Here is a 21,539-nt window from a genome sequence, read left to right as displayed (position 1 = left end):
CTAAATGATTCTTTTAATTTCTACTTTATCCTTTGGATCTAAAATGATTCTTTTAATTTCTACTTTATCCTTTGGATCTAAGATATCAGGGCAATACTCCCTGAAGTTAGGAGAACCTGAGTTCAAATGTGACCTCAGAGACTTAACATTTCCTAGCTGTGGGACCCTGAACAAGTCATTAATTCCAACTGCCTCAGCAAAAAAAAAAAAAAAAAAAAAAAAAAAAAGAGAGAGAGAGAGAGAGAGAGAGAAAGAAAGAAAGAAAGAAAGAAAAAGAAAGAAAGAAAGAAAGAAAGAAAGAAAGAAAGAAAGAAAGAAGAAAGAAAGAAAGAAAGAAAGAAAGAAAGAAAGAAAGAAAGAAAGAAAGGAGGAAGGGAGGGAGGGAAGAAGGAAGAAAGAAAGAAAGAAAGAAAGAAAAAGAAAGAAAGAAAGAAAGAAAGAAAGAAAGAAAGAAGAAAGAAAGAAAGAAAGAAAGAAAGAAAGAAGAAAGAAAGAAAGAAAGAAAGAAGAAAGAAAGAAAGAGAAAAGAAGAAAGAAAGAAAGAAAGAAAGGAGGAAGGGAGGAAGGGAAGAAGGAAGAAAGAAAGAAAGAAAGAAAGAAAGAAAAAGAAAGAAAGAAAGAAGAAAGAAAGAAAGAAAGAAAGAAAGAAAGAAAGAAAGAAAGAAAGAAAGAAAAGAAAGAAAGAAAGAAAGAAAGAAAGAAAGAAAGAAAGAAAGAAAGAAAGAAAGAAAGAAGGGAGGGAGGGAGGGAGGGAGGGAAGGAAGGAAGGAAGGAAGGAAGGAAGGAAGGAAGGAAGGAAGGAAGGAAGGAAGGAAGGAAGGAAGGAAGGAAGGAAGGAAGGAAGGAAGGAAGGAAGGAAAAGGAAAGGAAAGGAAGGAAGGAAAGGAAAGGAAAGGAAGGAAAGGAAAGGAAAGGAAAGGAAAGGAAAGGAAAGGAAAGGAAAGGAAAGGAAAGGAAAGGAAAGGAAAGGAAAGGAAAGGAAAGGAAAGGGGAAGGAAGGAAAGGGAAGGAAAGGGAAGGAAAGGGAAGGAAAGGAAGGAAAGGGAAGGAAAGGAAGAAAGGGAAGGAAAGGGAAGGAAAAGGGAAGGAAAGAAAGGAAAAGGAAAGGAAAGGAAAGGAAAGGAAGGAAAGGAAAGGAAAGGAAGGAAGGAAGGAAGGAAAGGAAGGAGGTGGGGGGAGGGAGAGAGGGAAAAGGGAGAGGGGAGGAAGGGAAGAGGGAGGGAAGGAGGGAAGGAGGGAAGGAGGGAGGGAGGGAGGAAAAAAGCTACCTTTGCATGTATGTCGGAAATATTATTAAAATAAAAAAGAAAGTGAATAGACTTTAGGGGTCTTCATGCTCAATCTCTCATTGAATGAAGCAAAGGACTATACCTGATGCTTGTCAGGTGATCATGCAGTCTCAGCTCCCAGTGACTAGCAGCTCTTTTGAAAGCAGAACACATCGGTCATTTTTGTAAGAAAGCACAACTTTATGTTGAGACAAAAATAGGTTTACCAAAAAATTCTATCTAGTTAATCCATGGTTTTATCCATCTCAACCTACGCTAAAATATTTTAAAGTGTCTTTAATTATATCTCTTAAAATACACAAGGGCAGAAATCATGTTTTTGCTTCTAATCTCTCTTCCATTCTAAATATTTCCAATGATCCTTAATAATTTTGCATATGGATCATGTTTTCCAGATTCTTATAATTCTTCTTGTGCTCTCACCTTGACATTTTCTAATTTGTTACTATTTCTTTCCTGTAAATTAAAGATAGAATTTCAAACATGTTCTGACCAGTACACAGACCAGCAAGATAATTATTTACCTTGAAATGACAAAGAAATATACAATATTATTGAAATAGCAAAGAGAAACAAATATGAGAAGGAATACATTATAGTCTAGTGGAAAGAACACTAAACAAAAGATCTGAGTTCTAATAAACTTGAAGTAGCTAGATGGTACAATAGATAGAATCTTAGGCCTGGGGTAGTCTCACATACTTATTAGCTAAGTTACCATGGGCACTTAACCACTGGACAGCTGAAATATGGGAATAACAGTTGCACCTGCCTCTAGCATAATGCCTGTTACTTATGTAACATAATGTTATAATGCGCTTAATAATAAATTATTATTAATTATGATTGCTATAAGTGCTTAATAAATGGCTGTTTTCCTTCCTTCCTTTTTCCTTCCTTTCTTCCTTCCTTCTTTCTACCCTTTCCCTCCTTCCATCTTCCCCTTTCCTTCTCTCATTCCTTCCACCCTTCCCTCCTTCTTTCCCCCTTCCTTCTTTCCCTCCTTCCTGCCTCAGTTCCTTACTTTTCTCCTTTCCTCCTTTCCTTCCTCCTTCCCTCTCCTCCCTCAATGGTACAAAGAAAACATTAAGCAAAAGACCTAGTATCTTATTCTAGTTCTGTGATCTTGGACTAGTCATTTAATAATTTTTAAATAATTTAATTAATAATTGCAGATGTTTTAAAGACACCTTGACTTTCATAGGACTATCTGCACTCAACTTCTCACAAAAACCTTATGAGGTAGGGACTACAAGTATATTGTTCCCATTTTTCACATAAAATGAAGCTCATTGAAGATTATTTGACTAACAAGTAAAAGCAAAGAAATATAATTTGCACTTCCCTGATTATAAGTTTATGCTATATATACACTATAACATGACTTTAGATTTCTTAGCATCAATATGGATTAACAGCATCTTCCCTCCATCCTACTCCCGCTTTCTCACAAAATTATAAAAAGAGTATTAAGAATAATCATTTATTTAGCAATTTTAACATTTTCACAAATTATCTCACTTGATCCTTATAATAAACCTATGAAGTAGGTTTTATTATTATTATTTCTATTTTACAAGGAGGAAACAGTTTTAAACAGGTAAAGTAATGTGCCTTTGGTCATGTGACTAACAGCAGGGCTTTCAGACATCCCCTACCCATTGCAACTGAGTCATGGGCCTCACACATCTAAGTCTAAGGAGCCTTTCCTGGTCTACAAATGTTTCCCTATGTACAATTTTCTATCTCCTGGGCTTCTAACAATTGCTGTGATACAGAGTTACCATTGGCTGGCTCCAAGTTTCCTTTGTAGCTTAATTTCACACTTCCTCCCTCACAGTTGCTACTAATTCTTCAAACTCTAGAGATACTATAGTCTTCTTTTATACATTCATTCAGGTCTTTTCCTCATATCTGAACTGTATTTTCTAGTCATACCAACTTTTAAAATCTTTTTTTTTTCCCCCTCAAGGCTCATCAGATTGCCACTTTCATGGTGAAATCTTCAGCATTAATCTCTACCCCCCAAATTTCTCTGGAAATTTTTCTCTGTCTCTTATTTGTTAAACTCACACTCTACCTTATAAATATGTAGATCTATGTGCTTGCCTGTCCTTTACACATAAGGAGAAATTTAATTCTTTAGGGGCAGGGGCTGAAGCATTTTTGTTTTTGTTTCCTAAGTTGATGGCTCAGTGCTTTATCCATAGGAACCAGATATTAATGTTTGTTGAGCTGAATTACATTGAATGAAAGCTCTTTCTAAATTGTCAATGGTTATACAAATGTATAGAAATTCAGAGAATAATAAGTTATTCCTTTAATTGGGGACTATTTGCATGTACGCAGATATAGAAACCTCCCTAGGTTTGTTTGTTTCTTTGTAATTTCATAGACATAGCAGGGCCCCATTGAGGAACTTTTCAATACAGATAAGCACCTTCTCTGCAAATTATAAACAGAGAAAATTACCTGGGACCCTGAAGGGTTTAAAAATTTGCTCAAGGTCACACAGTCAGCAATCTGAGTGAAGAAAGAATTTCTGTTTTGTGGCCAGCCTTCTATCCCTTCTCCCACCCTGCCTTTCACATACTAATTATAAAATATGTGCACATAAACATTTACATGCAGGTAATTCCAATAAAATATGCACACTGTAGTAACCAATGTTTCTTTGTCATGAAAATTGTTGCATTAGTGTAGTAGACAGGCAGGAATCTTTTCTACTTTGGTGGCTGGAGGCCATTTCCCTTTTATAAGAGGAACATTTCCCCAACCTTTTATGAGGGCAAAGAGTGAGGAAAGCAGGAGCTATAAGCAGAATATACCACAGCTAACATAGTACAGGAGAAAAAACTAACTTTCCCAGAATTCTGTGAGCCAAAGGTGCATGGCAGAAAGCATTTTGCAAGGATGTCTGGGAGGGGGGAAAAAGGATTGCTGGGAGAAGAACCACAAAGCCAGAAAAGACAGAAGAGCTTCCATGTTATTTGGCCAGCTTGGGGGCAAATAGTCTCCGCTGAGGGTTTTGCCATGCAGCTGTTCTATTCCAGGTGGCAACATCAGCATCAGTGGCAAAGAGCAGCAGTAGCAGCAGCAGCAGCAGCAACAGCAACAGCTGAAACAGATAGCAGTTCCTGGAATAATAACAGCAGCAGCAGCAGCAGCAGCAGCAGCAGCAGCAGCAGCAGCAGGAATGAAGAGGAGGTAGGCCAGCAAATAGAGCTGCAGGACCTGTACTTGTCATAGCAGTAGTCACAGTGCACTCAGGTGGATGACAATTCTCCACTGATAATACAAACTTGCTCCTGACTGGATTGGGGCTCAAGTCCCATTTATTCCCTCAATAGTTTAAAAAAAATACATTTATTTTCAAAATATTTATTGGTAGCTAGCAGTTCTACTGACAAGTTCCCATGGAACAAACTAAATTCAGTTTGGAGTAGGAACTCCTTTGGAGTAGGAACTTGAGCCTTGTGAGACTGACGTTTCTTAAATCCAATTCAAGTCAATTCAACAAGTGTTTTTTAAGCACTCATAGCTTAACTAGATATTGGAAGTAGAATAACAAAAACTAAATAGCACCTATGCTCAAGGATCTTACATTCTACTTGAGGGGGCTAGGTAGAGATGCATACTTTCATCCCTTGGTCCAGGACCATGCCATCTGGAAGATGATGTCATGATTTACAAATGAATTGGATTTAAATGAGGGAGGGTCGGCAAACTCAGCAGCCTCATTCTCTACTCTGGAGCCCTCAGGGTCCATTAGCAAGATCAGGACAACTGGAGATGACCCCTTGACACAGTGGGAGACTTTGGCCTTTTTAAGCTAGTCTTTCCCAGTTTTCAGTTTGACTGAGGCAATGGACATTAGGTAATTAAAACTAGGTGAGAGAAAGAATGGCCTCTTTTACCTAATCAAAAGAAAAAGAAAGAAAGAAAGAAAAGAAAAGAAAAAAAAAAAAAGGAACACCACAAAATGAAAATCAGTCTGGGATTTTTCCAAGCTATGCAATGCATTCCAATCCAGGGGATTCTCTTCATTAATTTGCATTTCGTAGAATTCAGGTATTTTCTATGAGATTAAAGACCTCCAAATTTCTCATAAGAACAGGTACAAAATAAATAAGGACTGGAGGAATAACAGAAGGTCTGTTGGAGGAGGCAGTATTTGAGATGAATTTTCAATAAAGTGTTCTAGGAACCAGAGAGAAACAGAGAGGGAATGCATTCCAGACATGGAAATAGCAAAGGCACATAGGCAAGACATGCTTTATACATACATACATATATATATATATATATATATATATATATATATATATATATATATATATATATATATATGCAATTGCAAGAAAAATAAGTGGGGATAATATGTACAGAGTGAAAAAAATAGTCAAGAGACAACAGATAGCCATGAAGCTTCTTAGGTGTCACTGTGGATTTGTCACATGGTAACTTGGTTACCATGAATTTCAGACATGGTCTGACTCGCTGAGAAGAGCTGTCTATCACAGTTGATCATTACATAATCTTGCTGTTGTTGGGTACCATGTATTCCTGGTTCTGTTCACTTCACTCTGCATCAGTTAACATGTCTTGCCAACTTTTCTTATCATCAGCCTGCTCATTATTTCTTATAAAATAATAATATTGCATTACTTTCATATACTACAATTTATTTAGTCATTCCCTAATTAATATTCTTTTACAATATCACTTTGACTACATAATTGGCAATGGATAAGGGAGGAGAGAGTCTAAATGTTGGGAGAACAATTTGGAGCTTCATGCAAATGTCCAAGTAAGAAATATAGATTGTGTGAGGAGAGAGGAGAGCTTCAATGTTAAATTACCAGATTAGAGGTAAAGAAGTCACACTAATGGCAGCTTCATGGATTAATGGTGACAAATAGCAATGATAGTCAATAAAAAGTCTCATGTAGAAGGTAATGTTTGAGCTGAATTTTGAATAAAACAAGAGATTCTATGGTTACACAAAGGTTGTGAATATTGTGAGAAGTCCCTGGGCATTATTGACCATTAGTGGAAATATATAAAAACGATAAATGAAAATTCCTCTTTGAGAAATAACAAGAAGGTCAATTTAGCTGGACCACAGATTACAGGAATGAGGATAATGTATAAGAAGGTTGGAAAGGAAATTTGAGGAATGATTGTGAAGGAATTTATGAACCAGAAAGGAGATTACATTGGGTTCTCAAGACATATAGAAATAATGTAGTTTATTGAATGGGAGAATGAGGTAGGAGATCAGAGCAGGTCACTCAGAATCAAGCCTTAAGAACACTGGGAATTCTAAAAGCAGAGATATAGAGAAAGATATTCTTCCTCCTTACTTGTTTCTCTTTAAAGGGAAAGTTGTACAAAATGAGGGGAAAAGGAGTTGAAATATTTTCTAGAAGGACCAGCAAATACCTGAGTTTGGCTGGAACCACTGTTCATGAAGAAAAGTAATGGTCACTATTTCTCAAAAAGTATTATAAGCTCGTAGAAGCAAGCATTATAAATTATGACATTTTATGTTTATCATAATATTCTAGCTGTTTATATTTTAGTGAAATACATATGTATGGACACTTTTATTATTTTATCAGTACATGGAATGTTCCAAATAGAAATTTCTTACACTGATAACAGATGGAACACCTGAATTGTGTCTTAAATCATTTAAGAGCTGTTTGGGCTACTAAAAGACTAAATAATTTGACTAGGGTTACAACAACTAGTTTATGTTGGAACCAGCGCGCATGTTGGAATCTGCTGACTCTATCCACTACTCTTGTTACCTAGGTACCTGAGACATATATACAAAAAAAATTCTATTGTTGGCAATTTTTAAAATGTCTATTCATTATCAATTTCTCACACAGAATTTTTATCTTCTGAATTATTCTTTAGAGCTCTCATTGAACTGTGTTGTCATTTTGTTTTTGTTTAATTAATTAGAAATGATACTCATATTGTGAAGCTATTTGGTTAAAAATTAAAGTCAAGTTACTGAAAATGAGTGTTTTAGTTTATCACCTCTTAAACACCATATAATGAAATGAGCTCTCTAATTTTATGTTCCAGCTAAGTTAAATCTTTGTTATAGAGGTACATAATATCTTTTTAGTACAAAAGCTAATTCAGGTTGTATTTACCCTTAAAAGCCTGTTGCATTTCAGAGTTCTTTCATTTGTATTATTTCATTTCAACCTTACAATCATCCTGTGAAATATGTAGGGCAAATATTAATTTACCTATTTCATAAATGAAGAAACTAAGACATAGTAGTAATACAGCTAGCAAAATCTAGAATTTTAAGGGTTTTTAACCAATAAATAATGAGCCTAATAAGATCTTAGGTTGAATTTTAAAATGTAAAATATTCTAGACTAAGAATGTGATAATAAAAACAAGTTGGTAAACATGGTAGATAGAGCTCTTGGCCTCAAGTCAAGGTTCAAATCTGGCTTCAGACAATTACACTTACTTTACCTGTGTGGTTCTGACCAAGTCACTTTCTGTCCCAGTTTCCTTAACTATAAATTGGGATTATAATAGCACTTGTCTCAAGGTTGTTGTAAGGATAACATGAGATAGAATTTGTAAAATGTTTGGTATTCATTTGGCATCTAAAACATGTTTATTTCCTTTCTTCCTGATCTGCTTATACTTTGACCTTGTTAGAACACATCTATAATATATGGTGCAATTCTGAGTACTGTATTTTAGGAATAACATTGATAAATTGGAGAGTATGTACAGAAAAGTTCATGCTAGAGTAGCATCATTTGAAAGACTCAAAGTTGTTTAATTTGGAGAAGGGAAAATGTGTGAGGTCCTGATAGCTGACTGTCTTCAGGTATTTGGATGGTTGTCATAAAAAAGAGGGCTTAGATTTTGTATCCTTGATCCCTGAGAATAGAATTTGAGATAATGAAAAAATGGTTACAGAAAATCAGATTTGTAATACATATAAGGAAATTTTTTGAAGAATTCCATCTCTACCATACAGTAGAATAAGCTTGTAGCTGTTGGTTCTCTTTAAAAGAAGTCTTTTTGTCAAGGTTGAATAATTACTTTTTAAGAGGAAGGAGTAGGGTGGAGGAAAGTAATAATCGTATAAATGTTTAGTACCAGAAGACACCTTGTAAGATATCAAATTTAACCCTCTAATATTAAACAGATAAGGAAAATGAGGGCCAGGCTATGTGAATTGTCCAAATAATATAGGTAGCAACAGATAATAGCAGAATTTGAACACAGATCCTCTGACTTCAAATACAGTATTCTTTTCATTGTACCGTCCTGTGATAGAGATATTAGCAGTGAAGTGCATATTAAAATAGATGGCCTCTAGGGTTTCTTCCAGGTCTATGTTTTTGGTTCTCATCCTTTTTGTTTTTTCTACATGTGTTTTGAGTTGATATAGTTTCAAAGTGCTTATAGGTTTCTTAGTGGCCAAATGTTTATATATTCTCTGAGATATTGTCTCCCTTTTTTATATGAAAAAATTAATATTAAACTTTAACCCAAAACTCCAGTAATAGTATTACATGTTGTATGAAAAATAAATAACATGTTTTAATCAAATATTAAATTTGCTTATATATGTGATGGGTTATGTCTATGTCTAAATTGAAGATGTCATATAATTGGCCATGAAACTAAGGAAGGAAAAGAACTTGTCTTTTTTACTATGATAATTACAGCCATATCTACAGTGAGTCAAGTGGAGTTATGCCTCAGGATGCTGAGTTGGGGGGGGGAAAGTTGTATGTTCTTTTTTCTCTATCTAAAATCTGAGAATAAACTTATTACAAATATTGGATGTTTGTTTAAATTGTTATAAACATTCTTAACTGAAATCAAGGGAAGTTATATTCCATGAACATGGTTTTTGCTATATGTTTGCATAATGACCTAATTGTGGAAATCCACTCATTTTTGTATAAAATCTACCTCTGTATTAGACCAACATTCTTAGTATACAACTAGCATCACATATCAGAATCAATGAGGGCAATTTTAATTATGTGGATTGTGCTGTTAAACATAAGCCCAGGATACTTTCCACATTAACAAAATATTTCTCAAAGAGGACAAATTTTCAGACTACTCCAATAAACCATATGGCATATGCACATTTTGATAGACAATGCAAAGAAAATTCAGTAGTAGTCTTTTTCTTGAGCTTGGCTGAATTATAACTGTTTTGATTGCTTTGGGAGGAGAGAAGTATTCTTTAATATAACATATTTAATAATTTCAGCATCTACTGTCAATTATTAGCCAATGGTCCTAACACCATCCCTCAGAAAGAATAATAAAAATGAAACTGACATTGAAAATAAAATAATAAGGTAGCTAGAATGATTAAATCTACTGTTGTCAGTTTCATTTTTATTATTCTTTCTAAGGGATGGTGTTAGTTATACTCAAGAGTTGGTTTGGACTCAGCCCTAGAAATATTATCTTCTCATACCCCTATTGTTGTTTGGCCTTCATTCACCCCAAGAGGATCAATATCATGGGGGTGATATCTTGATTTATACTTGAATTTAATTTAAGCGAGGCAGAGCTATGCAAAGTTTTCAGCTTAGAACTCAGCTCCAGAAACACCATAGTCCAGTGGCAAAGCAAAGGTCAAGACCACTATGATGACCCAAAATTCAGTGGATGATCTTGACCTTTCTAAATTAAGGTCTTTTCCAAGTCTCAGTTTGTCTGAGGCCACGTCCATTAAATAACCAAGGCCTAAGTAAAAAGTGAAATTTCTGTAAGCCATTTCTTGCTTTTCTTGAAATGCTATTATTGAACCATTTAAAGGAATATATAAATGAGATATAAGAATCATAAAATAAAACATTGATACCATGGTTTATTCCTACTTTAATGATGCCATGGTTTAATCCTACTTTTAAGTATTGGTATAAATTGAACCCAGGTGTCCTAGAAGAGTTAAAATTATATAATGCTATATAATTAAAAGATTCTTTGAAAATATGAAGAGCTGAAACTATTGATGCTAATATTAATACTAGTAGCATGTACATAATTCAGAACATAAAAACTGGTTTAAATTTTTTTTCATAAGCATCTTACATTAATAGTCATAGGGCAGATTAGATCATCGATTCATTTATTAAGAACTTTGTCAGATAGAAAGTAGCTCAGAAATAATAAATTATATCCCTCTCATTTAATAGAGAAACTAAAATTATGAGTGTCTCCTAAATTATTTATTCTAGTTAATCAATCAACCAGCATTTGTCGAGTGCTTATCATGTGTCAGATACTCTGCTATATGTACAAAATCAAAAAATGAAATAGCATCCTCTTTTAAGGAATTTATATACTACTAAACAGAATTTACACAAAGAAATAATGATAAAGTAAATGCAAGCTAGTGGACCTAAGTAGTAGTGATAATAAGCAGTTAGGTAGATTAGTGTTGATTGTTTTTAGAAAAACAAATACAGAAAATGCATAGCCTTGAAGGCTCTTCTATGCACATATTAAAATTTCCAAAAGTTTGTTGTGGCTATAACTATAGAAATAATTGTTGAACAGTCCTTTTAGTGCTGTATGTAACATCAAATCGCTTTAGGTATTTGAGGTGTTCTGTGCAGACTCTGAAACAGAAGAATTCTCCATTAGTGTTCAAGTTCTCCAAATTCTCTTGTTTATAATATGGCAAAGTACTAATTGCATCAGGCTTTCACAAAGGAATACAAACCGTCAGGGGTAATTAGAGCCACATAAAAGAAATTAGTCTATGAATTTACACTAGAAAAAGAACATAGATGAAAAATAAAAATTACCGAATATGGAATGCTAATGATTGAGCAGTTTATTGAGTTGGTCCATTAATATAAAGCCATCTTGATCAGGTTTTGTAGATGAACAATGAATCAGACCAGAGATAATATTAGGAAATCAGACTAGACTGTATTCATGAAATTGCATGCTATCACTTGCAAACTATTCACTGCTGCCAAAGCCCTCTTGTTTTCTCCTAATGATAGCTGATACCATGGAATTGTTGATTAATAAATGCATACTATTGTGTTAAGTGATGAGAATTTTAAAAATAGTCAAAAGAGATTCTTTGCCATCAGGAAGCTTACAATATAATGGAACACTGAAATTTTGGGGGGAAATAGTAGTAATTCTCAAATTAAGGGAAAAGAATGTGGTAGTTATAAGCAGGTATATCATGTCACCAGTGATGATTTGTCCATCAGAAATTGTATTAAAGACAATATTAAAAACATACATGTCTAAGAAAAAAAAGCAACCAATGAGCATCTCAAATGTTGCATTGTTATTTTTGATGAAGTCCAGATATGTGATTATACTGGAGTAGAGTCCTTCCTGTGAGGAACTTTCATTTAACAAAGCATATTGACAACTGGATGCTGCAACTGAGAGTTTTAGATCATGAGGGATACTGGAACTTTAAGTAACTGTATCAAAGTCACAAATTTTGTGTATGTCAAAGTTGTGACTTCATCCTAGGGCTTCTTCACATTAAGATCAGATCTACATTATGCCAATGCCTGACACACAGGATATGCTAAAAATAATGTTTACTGAGTAATGCCACAGTTCCTGAGGTTTTACTACAATATTTATTCTTTATTAAGTTATTAACATTAAATTAAAAATTAATATTATATTAAAAGAACCAGAAAGTCTTTTGTAAATTAGGTGGAAGATTTGTGGAAAGAAGTGAACTATATTGGATAAAAATTTATGAAGGTTTATCTTCAGTAGAAATCACAGATCCATCAGTATAGAAAATTCTCTATAATAAAAACTGATTTATCCAAATTTTTATTATTTCAGAAACTTAGTCACCACTGAAGAAAAGCATTTTAAAATTACTATGGAGAGCTATCATTTAGTGTTTTTTTCAGATGAGATAAAATAAGCAATCCTGGAATTCATCATTACTGTTTTATGAATCATCTTTATAAACAGTTAAAATTTCCGAGTCATCTTTACTCCAACTTTTATTTAGGCTAAAGTTACATACTATTATTTTTGTGTATGAATTTTTGTTGTATTAAAGTCATGAAATCACAAAATAGCACAGTTTGGTGGGACTTTGAGAAGAGAAATATAGGATATCACTGATCCAAATTATGGAACCAAAAGAAATTATTGCTATTAGTTCTATGAAAATTAGCACAAACAGATAATTCTACAATTCTTCTTGATCCTTCTTTATATAGATGGTTGGGGAAAGAGGACAAAATTTAGTTCTTAGTAATTGTTTTGACCAAAATGTAGGCATTTGAAATTATATTTATATAGATATAGATATAGTCACAGATGTTGACAGAATATCTGAGTTTTCTTTTGTTATTCATGGAACTTATCACTTAAAATGGCACAAATCTGGGTCCTAGGAGAGATTCTAGCAATAAAGCAATAGTTAAAAAGGAAAATGGTTTCCCATCTTTCCATAAAATCTATGTAAGAGATCTTTTTTTTTAAATGTTCTAAAAATCCAGTTATACTTCAACAGATTGAAAATAGATGAAGTCACCCCCACAATAAAAATTAAATTAAAATGAATATGAATAACTTCTTTTGTTCCTTCTGACACTTAATTGACATGTATAATAAAATAGATAATAATGTCATAATAAAATCTTTCATTTGCATACTGTCATTCATCCTAAAGTTAGGTTCTAAAGTAGCAAGATCCTTCAGTATGCTCTCCAAGCACCTTAAAGAAGTACTTGCTTGAGACAGAATTGGGGAGAGGAATATTGATTGGAGTACTGGATAATCTACCACATGCTGATAAAGCCATAACTGGTTATAATGCCATAAATGGGAAGTGACTCTGGATCAACAGCAACCTCACTTCTCTATCTGCTACACTTAGTATTTTATATTCCTGTTTTGGATTTAACATATAATTCATAATATTACAACTGAATTCTAGATTTGTGCCAAATCTCTGGGCCATTTAAATATGTTCCAACAACCCTGACCTGTTTATTTGAGCACTGATCTGTTTATTCATGCTTTTCTCTTTCCAGGTTCTTCCTTCAGTCACTTTCTTTTTTTTTTTTTTTTAACTTTTTTGGGGAAAATATTTACACATGCCCTATGCCATACTAATTCACCAGTAAAATACAACTATTGTGATTTCTTTCTAACTGTACATTGACTAGACATAAAAATCATTAAAATTAACAAGGAAATGAAGGGGAAAAGCTAACTGCACATAGTGAGGAAATACTGTTCTCTTTTAGCTCCAAATATTTGTATACAAAGGAAAAATAATTCTAATAAATCCATAATGGATAATAGCAACCATATTTAGCATATATTCTTAACATTTGAGAATAAGATCATAGAGGAAAATTATCATACTCTAGTGCAAAAGTCCATGGTATCACTATCAAACAGAATGTCTACCTGGATAAAACATTAAAGCAGAAAGACTTTTCTTAGGTTCTTTTTGAATTCTATGAAAAACTGGAGTCATCACAACTATATTCATAATTCTGTTCTAAAAATCACCTAATCTTCATATTTTACCATAAATTCTTTGAGAGTAAGGACAATGTCTTATCTGAATTTTGTTTATCAGTGCTCTGTGCTCAGAAACTCAATTGATATTTATTGGAATAATGACCAGTACTTTTGTTGTATTAATGGCCCAGTGAATAATTTTAAAAAAAATTATTAATTTGATTTTATGAAACACAAGCCAGTTTTAAAGTAAAGAAGATCAAAGTTGTCTGTGACCCATGCTGGCTGTATGATTTTTGATAAGCCAATTAAACTCTTAGTGACTCAAAATGGTCTCTGAACCTTTAAATTACAAGAAATTAGCACTTGTGGAGGAAGTTGTGAGGTTCCTCACACCAAAGAACTATAGAGTCCTAAGAAAAACAATAAATCTTTAATATTATTTATCTAACTTGAACTTCTCTTCTTTCTTTCTATTTTCTTCCAAGATTCTTTTTGTATCTACAGTTATAATGAGTTAGCATTGTTCTTGGTACATAGTAGGAACATAATAAATGTTTATTAGTTGATTGAAATGCTTATTGATTATCCCCTCTTTCTGAATTGTCAACTTAATAAATGATAAGTTAGTAGTCCTCTAATTACTAACCCAACTCAAAGTTAATGAACAGTCAATTATAAATTCCCAATTAGGTTGGCATAAATGTCTCCCTCCACCCCTGGAAAAAATACTCATCTGTCAACGAACAGATTAATTGGATAATATACTCACTAAATAATCAGACTGGATAATAGCAGATTGTAATTTAGTTCAACATTATATGCTAAAAAGAGATGCAAATTATATTGATTTCAAAGCATATTATGTGCTATAAAAAGCAAAGTTAGTGTTCATATAGAAATATATAGCTTATTGTATTTTTATATTGGTTAAAATATAATGTGTTCTCTGTTATTCAGGAAGTCTCAACATGCATCATTTTACTCCAAGCTAAAAATAACTATTAACCTATTCATTTAAATATGGAATTGATATAATACATGGATAGATGTCTAAATAAACATTTGCATAAATTATTTTTAAACATATCAGCATTCTAGGAAACCTTATGATAATTGTTTAATAGGAAATAACAGAAACAAGACTATTGGAAGTCATGATGCTTCTAATGTGATTCAGAAAAGTGTCCAAACAAGCTCTTATAGAATTTAAGGCTGGAAAGCCTAGAAATGGTAGAATTTGCTTTCTTCTACTCTTAGTTTTCCTTATCATGATCCCCAGGGCACTAGAAATCCTTAAACCAATCATCAATAGGGAAAAGAAGTCACTGGAAAATGTACAACTTAAATAATCAACAAATTGGTCAGGCCACAGAATACTAAAAATTGGTGGTGCTTAACACCATAGAAATATACAATGCATGGATCAAACTTTCCCCCTCAGGGGGAAAAAATAATTTTGCAAAAATTTGAATTAAAATGGACCACAATAAAATCAGACTGATCAAAAAATATATTTTAATGTTTGCTTAAGCTGATAAATTACAGTTTGTTCAAATACCTTATCTATTTAAAATTGTCATATTTGAAGTTTTAGGGATTTGATAAATAAGGTCACCTATGATATCTATTAGTGCCACAATGATGGAATGTTAATTTGTTGACTTATATGTTCTATAATACTGGCACTTAACTTGTTTTGTTTTGCTTTGTTTTGTTTTTCCTGAGGCTGGGGCTAAGTGACTTGCCCAGGGTCTCACAGCTGGGAAGTGTTAAGTATCTGAGATCAGATTTGAACTCGGGTCCTCCTGAATTCAAGGCTGGTGCTCTATCCACTGCACCACCTAGCTGCCCCCACTTAACTTGTTTAAAGACACAGTATTTCTATTTTTTAATGATTGCTTCAAAACATGATTGACTCAATTTGTTACAAAAGCATAATGCTAAATGGTGTCAGTTGTATTCAATTGAAGAAAAAAGAATTAAAAGGAATTTTTTTTTGTTGCAGTCAAAATTGTACAGGGAGATTTTTAATCTTAAGTGTATATGCCAGAAATTACTCAGAAAAGATTTGCCTCTGTTCTTTTTCCATTGCTGACATTTCCATAAATATTATATATATATATATATAGTATATATATCCACATGTATCCAGAACCAGCCCTAGACAAAACAATAAAATAAAAGTTTTTCTTTGCTACCTAACCTAGCCTCCAATCCCTGTCAGTTTCTTCCACAATTTACAAAATATCCTATTTCCTTGAACTTAAATTTTCATTGCTCAGCATCTATGTGTAGCCCCCAAGCTACTGCTCAAGAATCTGCCCTTTCTGATGACATAACCACACAGTTCTTCTATGTTTCCTAAACCTACTCTCCCTCAGCACCAGAACTATGAAAAAGAATTCTTATTGGCCAAAGAGACAGCAGACTTTTAGCCTCTTCTCTCCCTTTATGAGTGAATTTACTAAGAGCTCCCCCACCAAGACCTGCCATTTGTATAAACACTTGACTCCAAAAATGATTAATAATTCTGACATCACTTGCAGTATGACCTCTGATTGAGTTTAATGATGTAGCAATGTTGTGCTTATCACATTTTCAAATGAAACAAGGTAGGATGGATCACTAACACAATGGATGAGAGAATCAGGATCAGAAAACATATTGAAAGGCTAGAAATATGGGCTTGAGAAACACATTTAAAATTGTACAACTTGGTTTAAAAAATGTGCTATCTAAATGTAAGCAGAGAAATGACTAGACAACAGTTCCTGTGAAAAAAATTTCAAGTGTTTCAGCAGCCTATACAATCTCCACATGTTCCAATAGTGTGATATAGCAGCCAATCAAGATAATGAGATATTAAGTCACCTTGAGAAGTATAGTTTCCGGAATGGGAGCTCTCTGAATTATGATCTATGAATGATGATTTGGGGAAATAAATGCTGAAATCGTTTAAAGAGCATACATGATGTTCAGTGAAGTTGAATAAGATATATAGTTTTATAATCAAGAATAAACCTAAAAAGTGACGTTTTGTGATTTTAAGGTATTTATTGTCCTTGACTATTATCTAAGAATTGATGACAGGGCCTATCAAAAAGATTATTAGGACTTTGTAATTTCCCATAGTGTAATATTAATCCAGAAAGCCCTGTTGAAATGAATAGGTTCTGAGAAATGTTGTACAATATTCTATTTTTCTCTATAAAACAAGAAAGGATTGTGGGACTGTCTTTTTATCTTTATTCTTCTTTGAAGGTAAAATGATACTTTTCTCACCCTATAAAATATTTGTCATACACTGAAATGAAGTAACAATGTAAATTTGATATAGTTAGTTACACTGCCAATTGGTTTATGTACATCTATCTATCATCTATCTATTTATCTATCTATTTACCTATCTACTTAATGCACATATATATGTGTGTGTGTGTGTGTGTCTTCTTTAGTCATTTTTTTAGTCATTGTCAACTTTTTGTGACCCCATCTGTGGTTTTCTTGGGAAATAGACTGCAGTGTTTTGCCATTCCTTTTCTAACACTTTTTCTGGATGAAGAAATTGAGGCAAATAGGATTAAGTGACTTTCACAGAGTCACATAGCTAGTAAGTATGAGGCTGGATTTGAATTCAAGTCTTCCAGACTCATTGCTCTATCTTGTGTGCCACCTAGTTACCTTCTGTGTATATATGTGTGTAATACATTCATATATGTATATGTATGTGTTGAAGAATTGAAGTAGAATTTACTCAGCATCTGCTGGAGGACAATAAGAAATACATATGTAGAGAAAAATACAGATATATATCAGGAGAGAGATTGATATCGGGAGAGAGATTGATATGTGTATATGCATACGTATATATGCATATATATATATGCATACATACACATAATCACATATACATAGCAGTAATACTTATCTGGATATCTCTTGAAATCAATTTTTTCTGCTTAAATTTTGTATCTATTGATATCTTAGTTGTTTTCTGTACAGGAGTTGTTTCATGTCTATAGTTATCATATTTTTAAAAAATTCCTACATACCTGTTAACTATAGCAAATTATCCTATTCCTCAGATGAAAAAAATAAAATAGGTTGAATTTTACTAATTCCTTTTTACATTTTACTTTTATTTACTTTACAATATTTAATATGTTGGTAAACAATAAATTTCATTTTTGTACTTCACTTTCTCACAGAAGGCAATAATTCAAAAACTATTCATTTTGAACAACTTTCAGACTGTCATCTTCATTTGACATATCGACCACTGTTTCTTAGTATTTTCTACTACCAGTGCATGTATGAATTGACTAACTCTGACAGATGAATATGATTTCTTTAGCTGCATGATTTAGAAGAAAATAACTCATTTTCTTTAAGCTGCCATACCAAGGTATGGCACTTTCAGAGGTTTTATAGTATATCTGTCTTATAAATTCAACTTCTGTGAATATTTCATATTAGAAATCATAGTTCTTATTTAATCACTAATGCAATTCTGACATATGCCTGATTTTCTTATATTTGTAATTCATAATAATCTTGAATCTGCTTTCCTCATCATTCAGGTACACACAATAGCTTTTTTTAGTGTTAGGAAGAGTAGTGTATGTATATATTGGATAAAGTTGTTTAGGGAGGCTTCCTTTTCCTTTGAGATTTGTTAATATAGCAACAGTCAAGAGACAGCATAAATTTCTTTCTTTTATAAAATTATAGACAGAGTATCATAATTATGATAATTCTCTGACTGTTCCTTCATCCTGCTCCTTTGAATTATGTCTACATTTAATCATGCTTTCAAATTGGGATTCTCCAAGGGTCCCAATTATTGAAAAAATTCATAACAGTAAAACAAACAACCTCTGAATGAAAATCACTTCTATTATGGATATAAAAATGGAATTATTCAATATCAGAATTAGAATTAAGTTCTCAAGTGAATTTGACCTCTGTCTGAACCACATAATCCTACAATAATATGCTGAATAAGTAGTTGTCCAGGAAATCTCTAGTCAATAACAACGAACTTATTACTTCCCAAGGTAACCCATTCCACTTTTGACAACTCTCATCTCTTGAAAATCTTTCTTATATTGAATAGATATCCATTGCTATGTAGTTTCCTCCAATTGAATTGAATTCTGGTCCTATTCTAATCCTTCTTACACATGAAAAACCTTCAATTATTTGAAGATGGTTATGTTTTTGTTGTTGTTCTTTTCCTTCTGAGAAAAGATGAGGTAATTTTTAGATTAGTGATGACAGTGCTTTCAGGTTATTTATACTTCTAAAGTGGTATTATAAGCTTTATCCTAGTCATTTTTATAAATAAATATATATGGAAAAAGACAGAGGAAAAAGAGAGAGACAAAGACAGAGACACATAGAAAGAGAGAGAGAAAAAGAGAGATCACATCTCTCCATTTTATTAATAAAATATTAGGATATTCAAATGCCTTATTAAATTTCTGGCTGAAACATTAATTCATATAAGATAGGCATAAGATCATTTTATATTTTAAACAACTTCTAAAATTATTGAATAATAGCTAATATTTGCATAGTCCTGTATGGCTTAAAAAGTATTTTATATAAATAATAATTGTTTTTAAAAAGAAGCAAAATCCTCACAGTTTTGTCAGATTTCTCTGCTCATAATACATGAACATGATACCCTGAAAATAAAAAGTTTGGCATCTTCATGTACCAGAGACATATCTACATTTAATCCAAATACTAATATGTTTCAGGTTTCACATTTATGTATCTCTATTTTTAGATGTTGGAACAATGAGGGAGAAAAATGCATATTTTTCTACAAAGCCTTGTAGAAAGTGAAGAAGGAGAAGAAAAAAATGAAATGAATTTATCTAAATTTCATTGAAGGCTTCTACCAACTAAATGGTGGAGGAAGTAAAGGAGTATTAGAGAAAAAACAGCTACACACTATTTGAAATATAAAAATTAAGTTCATGGTTCTCTGAAGCTTTCCTTTCACTTCCTTTTAATGCTGAATACACACATTTGCTTTGTGTTAATAAACATTGTATAGAGATAGAGGGATACAACAAAAAGGACTGAATTGAGAATTATTAAACCTGTATTCCGGTTCTAACTATTTTGTACAAGTGACTTCATTTCCTTAGGTCCTGGTTTTCTCATATTTAAAATTAAGAAATTGGGCTGGCTGGTCTTTTCTAGGTTTGAAATTCTAAGACTATTACTGTACATTTTTGAAATTAGTAAAAAGAATTATTCTATCTACTCTCCAGGAATCACTGGAAGACATGATAAAATAATCCCCAACTTGTTTTAATGTCTCACTGTCCTACTGATCACTGATCTGTCATTTCATTCAGGTAAGTTACAAGCAGAAAATATGCATCATGCAATGAACAGAAGTTCTAAATTCTGCCTTTAAGGAATTTGACTCCATGAAAATCATGCTGATTGCTCAGTATTTATATGTGTTTTTTTTTTTAACATAGATGTTTGTATGTATTCATTTTCTTCTCCTTTTGACTGTGAGTTGTTTTTGTTTGGGGGAGAAGTTTTTGTGGGTTTGAGCTTTTTTTTTTTTTTTTTTTTTTTTGCATTTCTTCTGTATACCCAGTACTTAGTACTGTATCCCTAGTGCTTGGAACATAGCAGGTGCTAAATAGATACTTGTTAACTAACTATTCATCTTGCTAATTGACATTTTCTTTTTCTTTTTCTGAGGCTGGGGTTAAGTGACTTGCCCAGGGTCACATAGCTAGGAAGTGTTAAGTGTCTGAGACCAAATTTGAACTCGGGTGCTCCTGAATTCAAGGCTGGTGCTCTATCCACTGCGCTACCTAGCTGCCCCACTAATTGACATTTAAAGTGAAAGATAAAGTAAATGTGTTACTCATTTGTTAACATATGTAATTCTAACAAAATTTCTGTCTCTTAATTCTCTCTGGTTGCATTCATTTCTTGCAAACATTTTTCTTCTTTCCTGGTCTTACCCAACTCAAGATTCTGGATTTTCTTTTCAGGTTTTCTTTCTTTGGTGTTTTTTAATATAGCCCTCTGGCCACTTGCTCTGCCATAGGAAATTTCCAATTACCACCAACCCCTGCTACAGAACAAGAAATTGGACTCCAATTTAGAGCTGGAAACTCAAGTCTTTTGACTTATTAAGATTTGAATTAAGGAACTTCACTTTATTCTTTCAAGAAAAAAAATCATTATATCTGGCCTTTCTGCCTAAAAAATACATTTGTAGAGATTGTTTAAATGATATGAGGCCAAGATTTTAGCTATCTGAATTGGGCATTACATATTTTTTATTATTTATGGGAAGAAATACATGTGTAGTTCAATTATCACCCATAAGAATGCAAATCTACTAGATTTCTGATGCAATTTCAGATGTGCATTTTCTTTTAAGTAAAAGTCACATGTATAGGGATTATTTCAAAATCATTTTGATTTTTCCTCAAATAAGCTAACTTTTTAAGAATATATACATGTCTTTGCTGACTATTGTTACTAAGTTAACTTCCCTTCTCCACAGAATAAATATTTTCATCATTTTTTCTTTGTAAATATAGTGGTTGCTTCCATTCAAAACATTTTGAGTTTTGTTTCTGTTTAGAGCACTGTGAAAGGCAATGTGGAGATTACAGAATAAAATAATATAAGGCAACAATTCAAGAAATGTCACAAGGCAGTATGTAATTAAGTACTACATGA

General features: G+C 32.8%; 1 protein-coding gene across 2 annotated transcripts in view; it reads left to right on the top strand.

The window, feature by feature from the left end:
• NALF1 (NALCN channel auxiliary factor 1) overlaps nucleotides 1-21,539 on the top strand; it is a 710,740-nt gene that overhangs the window by 310,711 nt on the left and 378,490 nt on the right. The window lies entirely within an intron of this gene.

The sequence above is a fragment of the Sminthopsis crassicaudata genome, chromosome 3 (assembly GCF_048593235.1).
Source record: "Sminthopsis crassicaudata isolate SCR6 chromosome 3, ASM4859323v1, whole genome shotgun sequence".
In the NCBI taxonomy this organism is placed as follows: Eukaryota; Metazoa; Chordata; class Mammalia; order Dasyuromorphia; family Dasyuridae; genus Sminthopsis; species Sminthopsis crassicaudata.
The sequence above is the reverse complement of the archived record's forward strand: the minus strand, read 5'-3'. Positions and strand labels throughout refer to the sequence as shown.